General features: G+C 48.2%; 1 protein-coding gene across 5 annotated transcripts in view; it reads right to left on the reverse strand.

The window, feature by feature from the left end:
* The window catches only part of LOC108630703 (CCR4-NOT transcription complex subunit 6-like twin), a 239,120-nt gene that overhangs the window by 53,575 nt on the left and 169,235 nt on the right, over positions 1-16,310 (reverse strand). Inside the window, exon 1 of one of the 5 annotated variants that reach the window (XM_026818253.1) lies at positions 722-739. The exons of the other annotated variants lie outside the window; for them this stretch is intronic. The gene's annotated coding sequence lies outside the window, so the exon portion shown is untranslated. Of the gene's footprint in view, positions 1-721; positions 740-16,310 lie in introns of those variants that run through there. 5 annotated transcript variants of the gene reach the window in all.

A 16,310-nucleotide genomic window follows, 5' to 3' on the forward strand; every position in this document is an offset into this window, starting at 1 on the left:
GCACTGCCGCTGCTGCCATTCGAAACAGCATTTTAAAAAATATAAGCGAACGCCGAGGAACAGTTACGGCGTACCGTGATGATAAATTCATGGTTACGGTGTAACGGTGAACCGTCAGATGTGTGCTTTGTGATAGAAATCAAGATCCATTCAGCAATACAACGCGAATGGACACGAGTCAATCACGATGAGAACGTAGATACGCCGTACGGCGCCGTTGTGTCAATATTTTTATTCGAAACACAGCCGAGCAAAATTGATCGTTCGCGCGAAAATAATTTCGAATAAGAAGGAACTCGCGGGGAGTGAAGAAGTTTCCGATTCTCTAACGACGTTAATTCGAGAACTTGGTCATTATTATTGGGCTCGTAGCTCGATGCCGGAATAGTGCAGAAGTTAATACAGCTTAACCGAGAAAAGTCGTGCTCTATACCGGCAACGGTCGAGGGTAAAGTAAGAGACAAAAGGAAAAAAGCGGTTGGTCATGGTTACAAATGAAAGGGCGTGTCGCGCCGAAATTGCGCATATTTGTCTGGGAAGTTACGCGCTAACTTAATGGGAAACTTACGCAGATTAAAATTTACGCCGGGAGTAATGCGGCTCTCCGCCCAGCCGTGCCCAAGCGGCTTTCATTCTTACCGAGTCTCGTAAACCGTGAAATAACTCCGTCCCGCTGCTTTATATTTCAATTAATAAAACCTTAAATAACCGTTTCACTTACTTGCGAGGAACGATCGATTCTTCGATGTACTCATCGAACAAAGTGTCTCACCATCGTCGGAATGCCAGTTACCCGCGTGTCCGATTCACTTACCTGCAACAAACGAATAAAGAAATTATTAGAACATTACGGATACTACGAAACTGTGGATTTAATCGTCATCGAATTCAGAAAATATCGTCGGGAGGGATACACGTGGTTTAATCGAACGGTCGAGCGTTCCCAATTTTCCGGTGAGCATCGGAAAAGTTTAGAAGTCCACACGAAGTTTCCAGGGCTGTTGACCAGTTAAACCGAGTTTTTATTGATCCGACGGTGGACACGAGCCGCGAGCGACTCGACACCGCTTTATGCCGAAGAAACGACGGCGACCGTCCCCCCCACCGGGTGCCGAGCTTTCTTCTAATTAGTTTCAGAAACGTCGAAAAGTCCTCGGACCGAATTGGGATTGTTTTAAAGTGGCCGAAGCTCCGGTGTTCCGCGATGGGGCGCGAAACATCGGAAGAGCCGCTCGCTCGGTTTCGGGAAACGTCGAAACGAGCCGCGACCGAAGTTTAATGACCAAGTTGAACTCGTCTCTCTACGCGATCACGGCTCGCCTCAGCGTGGCAACGACGACGAGCCACGCTCGCCACTCTACCGCCTATCCTCGTGTAAACTTTACGACTGTGCGAACCCGTTCGACCAAAGAGAAGTCACGCGGTGCGGTCTAATAGGTTTCCCAGTTACAGACTACTATCGAGGATCCGCTTGGCTAACTTCTAGCCGGTGGCCTTTCGCGCGTTATATCGTCTGGCGATGATCTGGAAACCCTCTCGTGGATTTCGGAAAATATTCTGGGGGCGAGAGGCGTTCTGACCTCGATCGGAACGAATTGGATTCGAGTATCGGGCGAAGGCAGCTGACTCGGAATTATCCAATGCGAGAGCGCGCGGCCCCATAAATAAACCGGAACACGCGAAAAGTGACTTCTCGACGCGTGTTAACCAAAGATAAATTATCCTTATAACGCAATTTCCCAGCACGCGGATAAACGCGAACAGAAGACCGCTTAACGCGTATAAATTTCCCGTTGATCTTTGTTATTTGTAGGCAACGCGCCGGTTATTCATACCGGCGCCGGTAATTGTACATCGTCTCTCTTGGAAAACGAACTTCCGGTTTTGCTCCGTCACACTTTTATTTGTTATTACGACGCGCTTACATATTTGACTTCTTGCATCGGGTAACGGCGATGCCGCCGGATTTATCGTCTCGCGGAACGAAATACCACGGCGGCATCGTTAGGGATTTATCCACGGTAATTGTGACTCAAAGGGAATCGTTCGGTCGCGATGTCTGATTTAAAAAACGTAGCCGCCGTCGATGTAAGAATCAATTATTGGTATCGCGTTGGGAGGTTGCCCGTGAAATATTGGACGCACACGGCCGCTGAGTTATGAGAATCAATATTACGTTCGTAACATCGTAACAGTATGATTTCGTATCGAGTCCCACGACCCGGGGGGTCGTAGTTATCGACTCGCATAACCTGGTTATCGAGACCCACGTCTGCAGACGTGTCGCGCAATATATCATACGCTTTTTCATAAAATCATCGTACCCGTCGACTCTTCGTACCGTCCGACGACCTCGCGATCAACAAATTTTCCACGGACGACGAGACGCGAACCGTTCGCGCAATTTCAATTTCGCGTTATCGACGCGCTAATTGCAGCGACGAGCCGATGGAATAATCGACGGAAAAGAGAACGGAAGCTCGCTGGATGAATACTTAACGGCGCGGCGGTTCAAAGGGCGTCGCTAATTGCTCGATTACCGTTACCGAGCGCCGTATTTTGTCTCTACGAGCCGCGATCGGGGTTCATGACTCGCGCAAGATTTAGAACCGAAATCCCCGCTTCCTACGACTCTCGGGCTCAAAGCCGAGCGCAACGGGAATTAACGTTGGCGCGTGTTCATCGGTCGCGTGATATGTTCGCTCGTAATTCATCTCTCCCGTTCACCGAGAGACGCGTCGTTTCACCGCCGCGACAAGAAATTTCAAATTCGTTGCTTACACGCTGTTTTCACGCTCGAACGTTTTCCACCTAGTAATTGCAGCGTTCCTGGAGGTTCGAGATGGTATCTCCGCGAATTTACATGAGCTTCGATACGAACTCCGATTAGAAGCACCATCGATCATTACGTGTAATACGCGTACGTCGCCAAACGAACTGCGAAGTATTTCAAAATCTCTGGAAGGACTGGGTTAAGAGGTTCTCGGGATGATTGTATGAATCAAAAAAAAAAAAATTGAGCGCTGCGGTGTAGCGGGACACGGATGGTCGCAACGAGCATCAATTGCGACTTCTTTCGCGAAGCTTATCAGGATGCAATTTCGTTGGAACAACTCGTCGGTTGTACGTCAGTGGGCGTATACGTGATCTAGAATCTGTCCCGCCCCGCCTTGCCTTTCTCCTAGCGCGCGATCGCGCCTTCGTACTCTTCCAAACGATTCCAGTTACTTAGAAGGGTTCGATGTTGATAAAAGAAAGTACACGGCGGAGGAACGTTTTAATCGAACTGGCTGAAAAGTTTACACGCACGCGGCGTCGCGGGGGCGTGCGAGGGCAGCAACGGGCAAGTATGATGTTAGTCGGCCGATTTATTAAACGCGCGGAGCCTCTCCGGGTTTCCCGGTTAATTAGCGGTATCCGCTTGTCGTATTCCGCGGCCGCTAATTGAACTCGTCGAATAACCGAACCGAGTACACGCTCAATTTTTCACTGACCGACCTTTAATCGCGTTGCTTTAAACGCGTCACGCCGCAACACCTAGTCGATAAATGAATCTTCGTTGCTTCGTTTGAGAATCGATTTTACGCGGGTCAATAAATTTTTGTCCACCCACGTTTTTTGCGATCGCTTTGTCGACGGTGCCGTTCGAATAGGACTGACGTCTTCCCGCGACGTTTGCAAGTGAAAAAGTATTTAACCGATGATACGATGCGACCCGACATTTCATAGTTTGCAGAAACGGTGATCATCTCCGACATGGAAACGTGGATACTAAAAGCGACAGCGATGAAACCTCGCCGTAGGATAGATACCCGAGGACCGTTAACGGAGGTCATAAAACACTCGTCCGAACAGAACGATCTCGATTCATCTGTTAATTGGCGCGCCGTAATTATTATGTACCCAGCGAGCGTTCGAAGAGCACCGACCGGTGGCGGGGGTCACGGAAAATATCGTCGATTCGTTTCGGCTCGTCCTTCGTTTGGCGATCGAACGCGATTTCGAGGACGATCGATGGCCGGAACGACGAACGATTTACTGCGGACATCACGGCTCATAACGGTACGAAAAGGGGTAGGAGCGTTACGAGGTTGGACCCGAGCTCGAGAGCACCGAATCTTATAGCTCGGACCGAAAACGAAACGATAGATAGTGTCAGCGACAGATGCATCGCGATACGGTCTCGTTTCACCGGTTTATTACACCGTCGGCTGAACGGGAAATAAACTTTCGTTCGTACTCGATCCGTTCGGGTCGGAGACATTTTTCTCCTCCGGGAAACGATTGATCTCGCCTCGACGGAACTAATTAGAAACTGATGTCGAGATCGGTCGTTGCTGGACAGCGGGTTTCGCGCGTTCGCACTGAAATCGAATTTACGGGAACTCAGAAACCACACCGACCGACCGACGCAAATGTTTTATTTCGCATGAAGATTCGCGCTCCAGTCGTTCGTCGTTAATTGCGATCGTAAAACCACGTACGTTTCCGATTCGGAACAACGTTTGCCTCGTATCGAACGTTTCCTGTTTCCAGCGATAAGAGGGAACCGTGTTATGTTTTTTACCGGGGACAGAAAATTTTTCGACTAGAGTCGTTATCGCGTTTCTCTATTTGCCCCGTTTTTATCGAGCCTCGTCTCTTTCCCCTCCTCGTATAATTTGCGGTACATTACGACGTACGATGTACAAACGTTCACATAGACGTATCTAGGTAATACACGTATATACGTACATACGGTGAGTACTTCGCAAATTAGCACCTAACACGAGCGTACAAATAAACCATCGAGTCTCGTGTATCTGACCGACCCATCTGTGTCCTTCTCTCTCGCAAACGTACAACGCGCGAGCACGCGAGCGTTGCACGGCCACGTAGAAACGTGACGCGAGTACACGGACATACTTTCTCCAATGACGGACGGTTCTAAATATTCTTCAGTTCCCTATGAATCGAGACCGCGTACTTTAAAATTCAATTATGACTTGGTCCGGGAAAGAAGAGTTCGCCGACTTGGTCGAACCGTAGTTCCCACGAATTAAACGCAAACGTGGAAACTTGAGGGTACCGCGGTCAATCAGACAAGCAAAAGTCGTCGGTGGTATCTCGCGCGGTGCCATTAAACTCGTACGTGTCAGAGATACTAACAAAGGGAAGAGGCATCGGGTCGGGGCATCGTTTGTTTCATTAAGCCACGGTTGCATCTTGGCATGGCCCGCGATGCAATTTCCATCAAAGCCCGGACGATAGGCAGGCGGGCACCGCGCCGCACCGCACCGCACCGCCGCAATGGATCGTACCCAGTGAATAATGGTGAAATCAATTTGCGGGTTAACGAGACTACGAACGACGACGACGACGGCGACGGCGACGACGACGACGACGATGTTACGGTTAATATCTGGCCGCCGTTAGGTCCGCGACGCGACCGTCCGGTCCTTTAGAACTAAATAACCTCGTCCAGTCGACAGTTTCAATTTGCGTGCAGAAACGATTAAACGTCCGAGCGATGCGATGGGTCTGGCTCGCATCCGCTTATCTACACGGTGTCCAGATTCAACCACCGGGTACGATTCAATCGTTGAATTTTTGCTAGCCCCGAACGAACGGCTATTGCCAATTAGTCGACGTTTTCAACCGGAATACGATCCGACAATGAAATACGTCTACAGCGTACGATTTTATGTACACGCGATGGATTAAGAATCATCGAAATACGGTTTGATCCAAAAGATATCCACGGAGTTTGTACATTTTAATTGGACAAGGAGAATCGTAATTGATTTAATTAGCAAGAAAAGTAATTAAATTTAGACGGGAATGCCGCTGCTCCGAAAGGTTTACTGCCGGCTGCCGTGGATTATTGATCGGGGTAAAAAACCGGCTCGTTATCGATTTAATTAAGAAAAAAAATACATAAATTTATGCGCTGAGCATGGCTCCTACGTAATTTAATAATAATAATAATAATAATAATAATAATAATAATATTAATAAGAATAATAATAGTAATATTAATGGAAATGAGAAGCGAGAGAGGGTGACTGGTGTAAATTGGCCGAACGAAGTCTGTGCATTAGCGCGAGCCGACCGGTCGGGGTCGAAGTTTGCCGAGAGACAGAACCACGACCAGGGGCCGTGAGATTTTTAATTAAATCCGAGCGAGCAACAATGGCTCGCTATTTCCCCTGTCCAATTTCACATTCAATATTTACTTTCTTCGGGGGAATTACGTATAATGCGTGTACATCCAGAGGCGATTACTCGGTCAGCGATTAACACGGCCACGGGTCGCACGAAGAGATTCTCGAACTTTTTTTTATATTCGACTCTCGTCAGATCTCTTCACGATTAAAATTACATTCTCTGATTCCGCTGGTTGGATCCAAACGGCTTGGTGATAAATCGTCTGTTCCCCTGTTCCTCACAAACGACCGCGCCCGGTGGAACGTTTTTAATGAAAATGGAGAAACAGCGTCCTTGTTTGAAACTGAACGATACCTAAATTTTTGAGGATCTCATTCCGCCACGGGGAGTTAAACAAACATTAGAATTATGCAAAAGGAACGGTGGAGAAAAAAGGGCAGGTCTCAGTTCTCCGCTCGCGTTTACGAACAAAAATATCTGTCTCCGGAGCTTCCGTTGGTCCCTGTAGCAATGACAACGTTTCTCCGCTCATCGCTGGCTAACTGAACCCCGCGATTTAATTTGCATTTATATTGTATTAATTTAAAGAACGGCGAGGGTACAGCGACGAGTCGGACGATGAAAAAAAGATGCTGCCCGGGAGAGAAAGTCTCGACAAAGGGGAAACACCGCGGGGAGAAAAAAAAAACGAGGAAGAAGAAGAAGCAATAGATGCAGTAACAAGGAAGCAGTTTGCCCCGCATTCCCGGCTTCAATTTCCCGAATTACGCGCTCCGTGAAAGCGCGCGGTAAACGCGTCCGCGACCCACGGACCGAGCCACAGCCTACTTTCGCTTCCCTCCTCTTCCTTCCGTCACCATTTCCCATTCCTTCCCCCAGGATCCTCGGTATATGTCCATTCGTTCGTTCAAATACAACGAGCTCGTTACAGAATCCCCCGAAGAATCGTCGGATTTTCACCAATGCCACGGCTAATTAACAGTTTCGTCCAAAGAATCTTTCACGGCTCCAGGGAAAATGACTGACAGAAATTGAGCCAGTAGACTCGGATCGATTCTAGCGAAATTGCTTCACTGATCGAGACGCCACACGATCGTCCGTGTTTAACCGATTTGCGAGAGGAAACGCGATCGGAAGGGAACGAGGAACGTCCGGTGCTCGGGAAGGTGACGACCGTCATATAATTCTCATCGAGCACCTATTGCCTCGAACAGGCCGCATCGTAAACCACACGCGCCGCGGAATCGCAATCAAATTGAAAGCACCGCACTTGGCCACCCCGCGTGTACACAGCGAGGGGTCGTACCTTGGGTCAACATCGCCCGGTACTTCTGCAATACCGTGGTGCGGTGTGCTCCGCTGCGAGTTACGACCCGGTGCACCGTTTGGAAAGGCTGCGTTACGCTCGGCCCGATGCACCGGCTGAAAAGCTCCAACTTCTGCGTGTGTTATCCCATCAGGTTTCGCGTGGCACAAACGTGTCACAGGAACGAACCTTAACGAGGACGTTCGCTAGAACGATTCGTGCATCGCTATCTACCGATAAGGAACAAAGCAAACCTGACTAGGATCCGTCTGTTCCGATTCTCTTCTCGTTGCACTCGGGCGTTATTAAAATAGAGAGAGGAACTGGAAGGAACAAATATAATTTCTACAAAGAGCAGAGACTTTCGTCTGGGAACCGTTTCATATAAGTTACGGAGCGACTCGGCATTTCCTCGTTAAAGACAGAGGACGAGACAGGTACGTACACGTATACGTGCATACGTACATGAGAGCGAGAGCACGACGCGGAAGACATCGTTCGGATCGAAGAGGCCTCGCGAGTTCTCTCGAGCAGCCACCCTCGTATCTTTGTGCGTGTCCGTGTGACGCCGGATGACTAAGATTAAAATGTATGCTTCTCGAATGCGTCGAGAGTCGACTAGTGGCGAGGTCGAGGCCTCCTCATAAATCATTCTTGCTTGAAAATTTCAAGTGGCGGCTGACGGAAAGAGAAGAACCATCGCGCGCGCAACTTCCTCCTACCCGCGAACACGCGCGAGCGACACACCCTCGCGACTCTCGGTATACAGGGACGACGTACATAGGTAACCGGGTGTCGTATACGCGACGACGCCCGAGGGTCAGGGTGGATGAGGACGGGCGTGAGTGAACGGGTGCCGAACGACGGCGTGAACGCGAGCGAAAGAGCCTTTTCGAAAACGCTCGAGATTATGGAGATCGATGAAGGTCTTCTCGTCGGGCAACACAGTCGACGCGGAGCTTGCAAATACCGATTACGCCTCCACTCTATGAATAATGCATCGCGGCACAGATTTTTATTCCGAAGCAACCATCATTCGACCACTGATAACGAATCATGACGTCGGTAGAAAATTGAAGAGTAATACAATTTTCAACTGACATTGTCTGGATAGCATTGTCACGAAAATTTATGGGTGAAAAGGGCATTACGTTCTTCATTGAAAGCTTTCTCGATCAATGTAACACCGAAAAGAATGGGTTTGGGTTCATTTCGATGTCCGAATCTGTTCGAGAGATATGGACTTTCAAAGTTTCGTCGTTTAAGCACTTCACGGAGTCCCGTCCTACTTTTATACGTAAAACCTGACAGCCAATTCGGACCATGCGGTTTTTTGTAAAACCACCGAATCGGTTAAAACGTCAGTGAACGGGCTGGTATCGATATCGCTTTTAAGGTGAAAAACAATTTCAAGAATGCCTCACAATTTTAACTAAGCGAAGAACCACAACGTAGAATCTGCGTGTATCTTAAATTGTATAATTTAATGCATGCGTTAAGTTAATAAATGTTACGCCGTTAAGAAATTACGTTTCGCTGGCAATCGGATTTTTCTCAATTAAATTTATACATCGGACTGGCGTAGGAGGGAAGATAATGAACTTGACGCGGCTAATTCTGCGTGCGTCGACACGTTCGAACGCCGAAGGACACCTGACTCATCCGCCTCGCTCATGCACCTCTCACGGCAATTTATTTGTAAGTACTTACGTTGCACTTTGCGCGCCAACCGTATATCTCGCCTTCCCTATCTTTCATCGTCTTCGCTTCCAACTATTGACAGATCCCGTGTACCGTGTCGTGCGCGATGCGCAAATGGGTCACAGGTCAGTCGACGTCCGACGCTCGGTTCATCATCTTACGACGCGGTGCCTCGCGGCCAATGAGCTGTACATTCACGGGGGGACGCGATGCGAAATGTACTTTCGACGGACATGCGAGTTACGCTTGTCCACACGATGTTAATACGTTCCTCGTGAGAAGCGTAACGATCCGTCTCTATCCGATTCCACCGTCGATCGATGGCAAACGTCGAAACCGCGGCGAAGCGAGCCTCGCGTTTCTCGGATCAGAATTCACCTCGCGTTTCGTTTTACACATTTTTCTACGCGTCGACGAAGCAGTTACAATTTTATCGTTCCAGCTAACGACTGCAGTTACTCGATGACAGCGTTGAAACGTCAAAAATTTTTACTTCACGTATCATACGAATTGATGAAAAAATATAATAGATGAAAAAATTCAGAACTCAAACGCGAACAGCTCGTAAAAATCGAGTGCTCTATTAGATTGTCGAGAAAGAGGCGGAGGGCAGGGGAATGCGCGTTAAAAGGAAAAAGAGGAAGCGTGAACAGCTACGGTAGTAGCGTGGCTCGTATCGCGCGAGCAAACAAGAATTTACAGGATTGCAATAAAAGCCAAGGGGTGAGCCGAGTTACGAGGTGGACGTTTCGAATAAAGATACCCGGTTCGCGATAAACAGTGACACTGTCGCGACGCGTTCCACTAAAGATTTCTGGCTCTGGTTTCTGGGACCTCTTTCCACTCGGCGCATACCACCTTGAATCTCGCCTGTCCCTTCTCTCTCTCTCTCTCTCTTTCTACCGGGCTCCGTTTTCATCTTTATACTTCTCCCGATAAAAGCGTCCCTGCTACAGAATGGGATTTACGGACTGAAATGCCGGAAGTCCGAACTTCTCCCGTGCAACGTCTATCGCGTTTACGGAAAATCCGAGATTAAATAGATACACGGTGAAGAGTAAATCGGAACTTATTCGTAGAAAAATATCAATATAGTTTTACGCTTCGACGCACCTCTCCCGTTTATTTGTATAGTTTTATTGCGATACGTTCAGGCAAGACCGAGTGTGCGGACAGATTTACTAGGACGACTAATTCAACAATTACACGATCAGGGTTGCGAGGTCGAGCGTTCATTCATCGAAATAAGAATATGCACGATTTGGGCATGATTCAGATTCAACCTCCTCGGTAACGGTACTTCTAATCCACTGTACACGTGATACACACAAGGGAGAGTCGTTTTACGCTACTTAAGAAAGCATAGGTTATATGGGTGTAAGCAGGAAGCTTCTTGTAACATGACCGAAAAAAATTAGAATTCTGCAAAGATGATATCAAGCCGGTGTCTAACATATACGAGCAGACGCGCCGGCTAGAATTAATGTCTAACGGTAGCTCGGATTGGACGTGAACCGTGCTATTTATGCACGTTCCGGCGAGAAAAACGAATTGTCGTGGAACATGATCAATTATCGAACTAATAACGTGACGTTCCATCATTTTGATAAATCAACAAATAGACCGAAATTCGTATCTAAAATAGAATCTTAGAAAATCAGTGATATAACATGTCATAAAAAATATGAAGTACAGGAATATTTAGAAGCTGTTTTCTGAACGGGAGCAGAGCGTAATAGAGAAATCTCGACAGAGTGCCTGAGCGCAACTTCAAACGTGGATATTTTCCCGTCTTTAGGGAGAAAGATAACTTCAAAGAGTGCATACGGGCTTAAAAGTGTGTTCAGAGCTTGCGCGTGCACGAGATACGATTGCCGGTCGCACCGGGTTTCCAGAATAAAGGGAGAGACGTCGCACAACCGGCCGGAGATAAGACGACCATCGTGTACGTACGCCTAACAGCCTTTCGTAGATGATTCGCCGAGGGGTGGGAGCTAATTACGCGGAACTGATGAGATCTTCATCGTGGCTCGCATTATCTACTCGGGATCTACTCGCGAAGCTCGTCGCCTTCTGTCAAGGATTCATCTGCCCACGTGAATGCCTGTACCTTTAGAACCGCTCAGAGAGTCGTTACGTACGCAGTCGACGGTCGAGTAAACCGCATAATAAAGTAGTCGGAGCTCGTATTTAATAGAAACGTATCAGCGACGTGTTTGCTTTTAAAATCGTGAATTACTATCATCGGCTGTTAACCGTGGATCGCGAGCGGATGACAAAGATCCTCGCACCTTCACCGAAGGCTGTTACGCGTGGAGAAGAACCGCTCCGCTCCAACTGTTCTTATTTTCCATGTCCCGGGATGAAAAGTCGTGATTACAAATCACGTTTTCTTGCGCGGTTAAATTCCGCGAGGGTATGAACGTCACAAATCAAACGTGAACGACACGACGCGATGACCGTAAATCAAAAAGAGAGATCGACAAGCAGAATGGGGAAATTGGATGGCTCCTCGAGCCTCGAACAATTGATCAACTCGTTCTGAAAGCGTGTAATAATAACCGACGTTACCCGGTCCACTCTAATCTCGAGATTACGCGATTATTTAAAATCACGTGCAACGTGCACGCTTCCAGCGCGAGTGTCATTACGCTTTCTATACCCCCCTCCGCCCCTAGCCAATATCAGCCGACCCTCCATTTATCGTGGCCACGCACGAGATCATGCACTTTATTATCATCGTCCCGGCGCACATGATCCGCTTCTACCTGTGCCATCCGTATGAGATCCTCGTAAACATGTTACGGTTTCATTCATTCGACCCGCGCCGTCGTTCCTCCACCTTTCTCGCATCGCTCCATTCATTAGATCCCATTCCATTAAGATTCATAAATTGCTCCTGAGCAAGTATACGATGTGAGTTACATCTGCGTAAAGCCATCGGCGATCTCGTAAACACATTGGCCAACAAAAGCACGAAATAATTTTACACGGCCGGATGAAAAGAGCAGTGGCCGCAGAAACGAACCCGATGGCAGGAGGAACGCGAGGTAAAAGGATACTACGGGTTTGAAATGCACACGCCGTTTGTTATAGGCAGTACGCGCGTTCTTGTTTTATGACGCATTCCGTTGTCCAATTAAAAGTTAGATATATCGGACAGGAAACGGTGGACGTCTCCGAGATCATCTGCCTCCGAACCCGATGCGACGCAACGCGTGGCCGGACGACGCAACGGGGAAACAGGTTTCGTTTTAACGAACCGACCGACCGGACCCTGTCGTCCCGTTCCGTCGGATTCAGCGTTTCGACGAGTACCCGCGGCGTAATAACTCGTGCTCGTGCCAAGCCGTAAGGATCCGTTCGTCGACGTCCGCGGCCAACGAGGGGCATAACTTTCGTTATCGCGAATACGCAACGATGAATCACGTCGCACGGGGGCGACAGCCCTCTGATACGAATTTATTCCGTTTTCAATCGACCGCGCCCCGCTCGCTCCCCGCGATTCGCATCCTGACAGCGTATTATTCTGCTCGAGGTGAACGGATTCCAGCCGCTGCCGGGCTGCTTCAACGGAAATCAATTTACAAAGAGCCAGGATAAAATCGTTGGATAATAGCCATTGTACTCCCCCTGGCAACGAGCTTCTCGTTACGAGCCCACGACGTTCAAAATAATATCTGATATCGGTCGCAAAAATTTGCCAACGCGACCAACGAGAAGGAGGTATCATCGGCGCGATTTGTCTTCGCCGATGAAAGACATTTCACTTTAACTCCTTCTTGCTATTCAAGTCGCGTGTCACGGGAACTTCCATGTTTATGAAATGGCTCGGCCCACGAGGAAGCTCGGAAGTAACGTAAATCCTGGGGAGCGAAACGAGCGAAACGAGGCCAGGAGCAGAATGCAAATCTTCCGTTGCGAACCTCGTCAAGGTGGATAAACGTGCGTGAGAGGCGCGCCGAGTCCCTCGTGGCGATATTGAAATCAAAACAACGCTGTGAGCTTGGAGTCATGGCCCCGCGTACGTCGTTCGTTCGTTGGAAATTTTTTCAGACCCTTTCCCGTCGGTCCGATTCGAACGTTCCATCGTTTTACCATGCGGTCGGTCAGACAGGCCAGAGGAAGAGCGTTCGCGGGTTTTGCTCGTTTCGAAAGTGTCGGAAGACGTCGGCCGACTAACAATGGGGTAACGGATATATTATTTCCTCCGGCGGCTGATTGGGAGCCTTTACCATGGAACGCGGTAACTCTGCTCCCTCGCCGTTCAACTAATCCGATTATATTTTCACGGAAACCATTGGAACAATATGACAACGAACAATGGTTAGGCCACGTCCATCACGATTTCCTCCTTATAAAAATCGTTCGAAACCTGGCGTGTACGGTAGAAATATTCGCGGCGGCGAAAGGAGCGAAAGAACGTTTGTCGATCGACGCGGTTAAACGATTCGTCGATAGAATCGAGCAGGGAATTTCGTCGTGATTCGTGAAAAGCACGTTTCGTAGGGGACTCTCGATCGAGCTTTTGTTGCCCCACGAACCCATTTGACGTTCCGCCAGCTATTTCGGTTGATTAGTGGCACCGGTCGTCGACCCTCGGTGATCGCGACACGATCCGTGGCCCGATTAGTCGTCGATGCACTTTATCTCCAGCTTTTCGCGGCCTCGGCGAAATTGCATCGGCATACGGCAATCGCGTTAATTAATCACGCTAATCGATGGCCCGTGTCTGGGCGGCGGGTCGCACACTAGGTTCCGCGGCCTGCTGCTGTTTTATACACTCGCGCTCGAACGAGCGCGAATCGCGCACGATATTCCAATGATCGAATGTTGCGTTTATCTGGACACGGAAACTGTATTTAGCCCCGCGTGCCCGCTAATGCGAACCGCGCCGAGGAGATTAATAATACGCGAGGGCCGTTCGAAAGTCAAGTTCGCTCTTCTACTCGTTACGTCTGCCCGTTCTGCGTTCGAACGGATCTCTGGACAAAATTTCAAAGTGAATCGAGTTGACAGGAAACTCCGAGGAAAAGACGTTGCTGCGTACGAGAACAATTACTTTAATAATAGGATTAAACGTAAAGACGGTTCTCAAGTTTCTCAAGGAAAGGCAAATTGATTCGCATTATTGAGATAACACGGTTGGCTCCGCGTCGCGGCGTTCCGGAAATTGCAGCAAAATCGGCATAATTTGCATTCTCATTACACGAGCCGGAAACCCGAATACCACGGTAGACCAGTATTCGTCCGAGGAAGCTGCGTTCTAAATTTTACCGACGATTCCTTGCGACGCTGCTCAATTACACGGGTCGTCTAAGTCAGCCGAAATGAGTTCCCCGACGACGGCCACGTTACACAAGAGGCTCGTCTTCCGTCTCCTGATTCATCGCGCGCGCGCGCGCACGTGTGCAGCTAATAATTTCCAATGAACCGTCTACCCGATGATTCAGCTATGAAAAAAGAGGAGTTATCGCGACTGAGCACCTTCCACTGGAATCGAGGCCGATCATGCGAAAGATACCGTTCCCTCTCGACGGTGGTCGGCGGCCTCTTCCAAGAGATGCCGTAACGGTGAATAATTAGAAAAACCTGCGAACCCCGGCCCATTAATAGGCAGCTTTATCATCCGATTCCGCCTAACCGTTTCGACGATGCACTTGTTCAACGGTCCGAGAATCGTACCGGCCTATGCTACTTTTCATTAAATGTTTTGCATCCATTACACCGGCTAAAAAGCTTCGGTCGTGGAAACGAGAAACCATTAACCTTTTCTTTCCCATAAATGCAGTCGTATTACCATGAACTCTATTATACGTTTCAAACTGAGACACCGCGTTATTTATTAGCATTCATCGCCAATGAATTGAACGATAAATATTTGATCGCAGAGTGCGTTTAGAATCTTTCGAATACTTCTGTATGCAGATTTGTGCACGGAGGAAGACCTTATCGGGTCGATCATTTTTTCATCGCGTAAAAGAGGCGCGCGTGCACCGTGTAATTAAACCCTTGGACTTTATCGGAGCTGCTTACGGGACCGGTAATTAAGTGGCAGATATCGTAACGAAGACATCGTCGGTAACCGGTGTTCTTGCACGGCCCGCGTGTTCCGGTTTCCCTTCTCCTTGCTCTCCGGAGGAGGTTTCGTGTGTTCGCACGTTCTTGCGTTACCGTAATAAATGGAAGATTGCTGAGCGGAATCGAACGCTCGATGACTCTACTCCGGGAACGAAGAAAACAAATTCGTTGTACGTGTGCGCGAACCCGATAAATCGCCCACGTCTCCTCGCGCCCTCCTTCCCGACTGCTTCGACGTTCCGGCGTTGCACCGGAGAAAAATTGATATCCGAACGTACCTCCGAGTTTTGTTAAAAAGTTACGGATCAGAAAAATACGCTGAAAGAAGCACGAATATATTTCTTACTCGTTGCGTACCGTTACTTCGAATCGTCTGCTTAACGACGATTCCCAACGACTCTCGTGTCCACGTTTGATGAGAAAAAGTCGTATCGCGCGCGTACGCGAACGGGCCACTGATTTATCGCGACGATATCGAGTGGGATAAAGAGCTTTCGAGGCGCGAAACCAGGAAAACTCGAGCCATCGGTGCTCGTATTGTCTGCAACTTCGTGACAACTAATTTCGCGAGGAAACCCGAGGATAGCATGTTTCTTGCCGAGCTGGTCGCGCGTACGTGATTCATTCGCGGCAGAAATTACATCCCGTATTTTGTTAGAATTTTCTTGCGAGGCCAGACAGAATTGTAAATTGATTTCGCGGAATATTATGAACACAAAAGGCGAAAACCGTACGATGAAAATTATAATAAAAAAAAGAAGTAGGAATATGTTCCTCGCATATTCTTAAGGATGTATTGGCTGTACAGTCAACCCCAAAGTTTATGTGCCTTAGAAAAACACATTTCCTATAATTAGAAAGAAATCAGACGTCGGAAGAATAATGCTAATAATAAATAGCTACGTGCTAAAAAGTATAGAAGGAAATATCCAATTAAGTATTGACGCTGACGAAAAATTTTTCTTTCAAAATTTCGAAAAATGCTTCAAATAAAAGTTCTTTTCTTTCTAATTTCGATATTTAACGAGTTACATATGATTATTTGGCATTTTATTGATGTTGACAAAATCCGACC

This window comes from Ceratina calcarata, unplaced genomic scaffold (assembly GCF_001652005.2).
Source record: "Ceratina calcarata isolate Rehan_Ccalc_2016 unplaced genomic scaffold, ASM165200v1 scaffold78.2, whole genome shotgun sequence".
Classification (NCBI taxonomy): Eukaryota; Metazoa; Arthropoda; class Insecta; order Hymenoptera; family Apidae; genus Ceratina; species Ceratina calcarata.